The sequence below is a fragment of the Nicotiana sylvestris genome, chromosome 2 (genome assembly GCF_000393655.2).
Source record: "Nicotiana sylvestris chromosome 2, ASM39365v2, whole genome shotgun sequence".
NCBI classification, from domain to species: domain Eukaryota; kingdom Viridiplantae; phylum Streptophyta; class Magnoliopsida; order Solanales; family Solanaceae; genus Nicotiana; species Nicotiana sylvestris.
This window is the reverse complement of record NC_091058.1, coordinates 38126123-38132042: the sequence shown is the minus strand read 5'-3', so window position 1 is coordinate 38132042 and position 5920 is coordinate 38126123.

The following is a 5920-nucleotide window of genomic DNA, read 5'->3' as shown; positions in this document are numbered from 1 at the left end:
TTTTGGAGGTTCAGAGTAGAATTTGGCTTGAATTGGCGAAGTTGATATTTCGGCGATTTCCGGTTGATAGGCGAGATTTTGATATAGGGGTCGGAATGGAATTCCGAGAGTTGCAGTAGTTTCGTTGTATCATTTGGGATGTGCATGTAAAATTTCAGGTCATTTGGATGTGGTTTGGTTGGGTTTTTGATCAAAAGCGTATTTCAGAATATTTTAGAAACTTAGGCTTGAATTCGATGTGATTTGGTAGATTTGATGTCGTTTAAGGTGTTTTGACAATTGGAACAACTTTGAATAAGGTATTGGGTTATGTTTGGGCTTTTGGTTGAGGTCCCGGGAGCCTCGGGGTGATTTCGGATGGTTAACGGAAGAGTTGAAGTGTAATTGCAGCTACTGACGTTTTGCTACTTCAGGTATTTTCGCACCTACGATTTGGGGAGCACAGGTGCGGCACCGCATTTGCGAGAGAGGAACCGCAGAAGCGGATTTTGAGAATTTGCCAGGGACCGCAGATACGGTGTTGCACCGCACCTGTAGAGTCGTAGGTGTGGAAAACTGAGCATAGAAGCGGCTTGGACGTTTAAGTGAAGGACCGCAGAAGCGGCAATTTGACCGCATATGCGGTACCGCAGAAGCGGTGGGACAGTCGCAGATGCGAAAATCCCTGGATAGAAGGTATATATTGCTTTCTTCGCGAATTTTGCAAAGATCTCCATTTTTGAAGACGGGAAAGAGGCTAAGGCATAGGATCTCAAGAGGAATCAAAGGATATCGGTTTGGTAAGTTTTCTACGCTTAATTACTTTGGTTAAGATCATTTTTCCACTGTTTAATCATGATTTTAGTGGAGATTAAGGGCTAAAAATGGAGAATTAGGGCTTGAGTTTAAGAGGCCTTTAATGGAGGATTTGAGGGGTCATTTGGACTCCGATTTTGGTGTTCTTTATATTCCTAGACTCGTGGGAAGACGGGGAATCTAGTGATGTAAAAATTTCTGAATTTTGAGACGTGGGCCCGGGGGTCGGGTTTTGGCCGATTTTGGGATTTTTGCTATTTTTCGATTGTTTTCGCTTAGGCTTTATTCCCTTATCATATTGTGATGTATTCATTCTGATTTTGGATAGATTCGATGTGAGTGGAAGCCAATTTGAGGGTCAAAGCCGTCGTGGAGTAGTATTTTCACCGATTTGAAGTAAGTAACCATTTTAAATCTGGAATTGAGGGTACAAAACCCGGTATTTCGAATTGTTTTGGTAAATGAGGTGACACACATGCTAGGTGAAAATCATGTGGGCGTGCACCGGTAGGGATTGTGACTTGGTCCGTCCCGTAGCGACTATCAAGCCACGTATTTGACTTGGAAATCTTATATTATTTCGTATTTCAGTCATTTATACTGCATTATGGGCTGTAAGCCATGTTTGGGGCCTTGTGCCGATCTGTAGAAACACTTAGGGTCATTTTGACTATTTGCCTCACTTTACTTGCTAAAAGTATATACTTAGTCATGTTTCTACCTGTTAAATGTTTAAAACTGGTTTTATTATTCTACTCTTATTGTGAGGACTATTTGGGCTGAATTCCCTAATTTCTATTGTTGCGTCCGAGAGGCTATGAGGTAATGACTGAGAGAGGTTGAGAACCTAATTGTGAGGATATATATGTGAGTTATGGATCAGGCTGCACGCCGCAACGATACTTATATGGATCGGGCTGCACGCCTCAACGATATATATTGGATCGGCTGCACGCCGCAGCGATATGACATTTGGGTTGTAGGAGCCCCTCCGGAGTCTGCACACCCCCAGTGAGCGTATTTGACTATAAATATATGGATCGGGCTGCACGCCGCAGCGGTTACTATGAATTCTGTTACTATGAGGTATATATATGAGCCGAGTGCTGAGAGTGAGTACTAAGTGATGAGAGTTGAGCCCCGAGTGACCGAGAGGCTGCCTGAGGGGCCAGATTCTGAGTGATTCCTTGCTCGAGAGGCCTTGTCACGACGTTTTCACTAATTTCACTCTTCTTTTAAATAAGCCTATGTTTGATATACTGCTAAGTAACTGGTTCCAAATGTTTAACTGAAAATGTGGTTTTATAACGTAAACTGATTTTTGAACTGTAAAGATGACATGCTATACCGTTGGTTATTCCGTTATGTATTTTGAATTGCTCGTCACTACTTTCAGGCCTTATTTACTTTAGTTACTTACTGAGTTGGCGTACTCACGTTATTCCCTGCACCTTGTGTGTAGATCCAGGTTCCCGAGCGGCCGAGTGAGCATTATTCAGCTGGTTCAGTGTTCTGTCAGGGATTTCGAGATAGCTGCATGACGTTCGCAGTCCCGTTTTCTCCCTTCTATCATGTTATTTCCCGCACTTTCTAGACTATTGATGTATTAGATATTTAGACTTGTGTTAGAGGCTCTAGACTCGTGACACCAGGTCAGTTGGGCTGTGCAGTTTATTGTCATTTTGACTTTCGCATCTTTTCTATTATTCTAAACGTTTATTACGAAATCAGTATTTAAAACTCGTACTGAAAATGGTTTATTACTCAAGGAATGAGCTTTGGTTAGTTGACTGGTTGGCTTGCCTAGTAATGTGATAGGCACCATCATGACCGGTATTTGGGGTTGTGACAAGTTGGTATTAGAGCCTAGGTTACATAGGTCTCGCGAGTCATGAGCTGGTTTAGAAGAGTCTCGCGGATCGGTATGAAGACGTCTGTATTTATCCTCGAGAGGCTGCAGAACATTTAGGAAAGTTCTTCATACTCTTGAAATTCTTGTCGTGCGGACTTGTTGATCCGACTACTAAACTTCTGTTGTTCCATTCTCTCACAAATGGTGAGGACACGAGCTACCGGGCGGGGTGGACGACTACTAGTTCCACCAGCTAGGGCCACCAGAGGCTGAGGTCGCGGTCGAGGCCATGGCAGGGGCAGAGCAACTAGAGCAGTACCGGTAAATCCACCAGCTTCCCCAGTTTCCGACCAGGTCCTAGTTGTGGACGCTATAGTATCACCAGCTCAGGAACCAGCTATGCCTATTATGATTCCAGGCCTTCAAGAGGCTTTAGCTCAGATCTTATCAGTGTGTACCAGTTTGGCTCAGGCGGTTTTAGTTACTACGGATGCAGCTACTTCTCAGGTCTGGGAAGGCACCTAGACTCCCGGTGCTCGCACACCTGAGCAGGTTGTGCAGGGACTCCAGACACCGGGGGCACCTTCAACCCAGCCGGTTGCACTAGCTCAGGAGTTTGTGGTACCAGTTATGCTGGATGATGAACAACGTCGACTTGAGAGGTTTGGTAGGCTCCAACCTCCGTCATTCAGTGGTGCAGAGGGCGAGGATGCCCATGGTTTCTTGGATAAGTGCCAGCGGATGCTTCATACAGTAGGGATCTTGAGACTAGTGGAGTGGCATTTCCTACATTTTAGTTTTCTGGGGCTGCCTTCACTTGGTGGGAGGCGTATAAGAGGCGTAGGCCTGTTAGTGTAGCGTCCCTTACTTGGCAGCAGTTTTCTGTTCTATTCCTGGAGAAGTACGTACCACAATCACGCCGAGAGGAGTGGTGCAGGCAGTTTGAGCAGCTGCGTCAAGGGGAGATGACGGTGACACAATACGAGATGCGGTTCTTTGAGTTAGCCTATATTGCAATTTGGATGGTTCCCACAAACAGAGAGAGGATCAGGAGGTTTGTTGATGGCCTCACGTACCAGCTTTAGATTCTCATGACTAGGGAGAGGGTGATAGGTGCTACCTTCGAGGAGTTTGTTGACATCGCCCATGAGATTGAGATGGTTCGCTGGCAGGAGTGAGAGGAGAGGGAGGCCAAGAGGCCTCGGGGATCTGGTAGTTTTATTGGTGCTCCTTCGAGGGGTCAGTTCCAGCAAGGTAGGGGCCGTTCGTTCATGCAAGCCCATTCAGCTCGCCCAGGTTACCGTGGAGCATCATCAAGTCCTGGATTTCACAGCTCTCATCAGGGCCACTCATCAATTAGTGCCCTCTCAGCTCAGGGCTCGTCTCGTGCTCCATCATTCCAGGGTTCTTCCATGCCAGGTTCTTTTACTGGTCATTCCGGTGTTAGGGGTTCCCTTCAGCCCCCATCTCCAGTACCGGGGAGTTCTTATGAGTATGGAGAGTTTAGGTATATGAGGAGGCAGTGTCCTTGTCTTCGTGATGGTCAGTCTTAGCAGAGGGATCAACCCTCGACTTTTGCTCCAGTTACTTCACCAACCACCCAACCAGCTAGGGGTGGAGGTCAGTCAGCCAGGGGCCGCCCTTGAAGGGGAGGTCGATCAGATGGTGGTCAGGCTCGTTTCTATGCTCTCCCGGGTAGATCAGATATTGTAGGTTCAGATGCCGTGATTTAAGGGATTGTTTTAGTCTGCCACAGAGATGCCTCTGTATTATTTGATCCCGGTCCCACCTTTTCTTATGTGTCATCATACTTTGCTCGTTATTTGGGTATGCCCCGTGAGTTTCTTGCTTTACCTATTCATGTATCTATACCGGTGGGCAATACTGTTGTTTTTGACCGTGTGTACCGGTCGTGTGTGGTGACTATTGGGGGTCTAGAGACCCGAGTGGATCTCTTATTATTGAGCATGGTAGATTTTGATGTTATTTTGGGCGTGGATTGGTTATCTCCGTGTCGTGCTATTATGGTTGGGAAGGGTTGTCTTTCATATCTAGTGTTTCTGAGGGATGTCGGAGCTGAGACTCCCAGTATTGATTCTGTTCCAGTTGTGAGGAATTTTCCCGATGTGTTTCCTGCAGACCTGCCGGGCATGCCACCGGACAAGGATATTGATTTTGGTATTGACCTGGGGCCGGGCACTCAGCCCATTTCTATTCTGCCATATCGTATGACACCAGCAGAGTTGAAAGAATTGAAAGAACAGCTTTAGGAACTCCTAGATAAGGGGTTCATTCGGCCTAGTGTGTCCCCTTGGGGTGCACTGGTTTTGTTTGTGAAGAAGAAGGATGGCACGATGAGAATGTGCATTGATTATAGGCAATTGGACAAAGTAACAATCAAGAACAAGTATCATTTGCCTCGCATTGACGATTTATTTGATCAGCTTCAATGAGCGAGGGTGTTCTCCAAGATTGATCTCCGTTCGGGCTATCACCAGTTGAAGATCAGGGATTCAAATATACCTAAGACGGCTTTCAGGACCTGATATGGTCATTATAAGTTCTTGGTGATGTCTTTTAGGCTGACCAATGCCCCAGGAGCGTTCATGCATTTGATGAACAACGTGTTCCGGCCTTATCTTGATTCGTTTGTCATAGTCTTCATTGATGATATTATGGTGTATTTGCATAGTTAGGAGGAGCAAACGGAGCATTTGAGAGTGATATTGCAGATATTGAGGGAGGAGAAACTTTATGCAAAATTCTCCAAGTGTGAGTTTTGTCTTGGTTCAGTGACTTTCTTGGGGAACATGGTGTCCAACGAGGGTATTCAGGTTGATCCAAAGAAGATAGAGGCAATTTAGAGTTGGCCTAGGCCGTCCTCATCCACAGAGATTCGCAGCTTTCTTAGTTTGGTAGACTATTATCGCCGGTTTGTTCAGGGATTCTCATCTATCGCATCGCCCTTGACCAAGTTGACTCAGAAGGGTGCTCCATTTGTATGATCGGGCGAGTGTGAGGAGAACTTTCGAAAGCTCAAGATAGCTTTGACCACAACTCCAGTGTTAGTGTTGCCATCAGCTTCAGGTTCCTATGCCATGTATTGTGATGCTTCGAGAGTTGAGATTGGTTGTGCGTTGATGCAAGAGGGTAGAGTTATTGCTTATGCTTCTCGTCAGTTGAAGCCCCATGAGAAGAACTACCCTATTCATGATTTGGAGTTGGCTGCCATAGTTCATGCATTAAAGATTTGGAGGCATTACTTGTATGGCA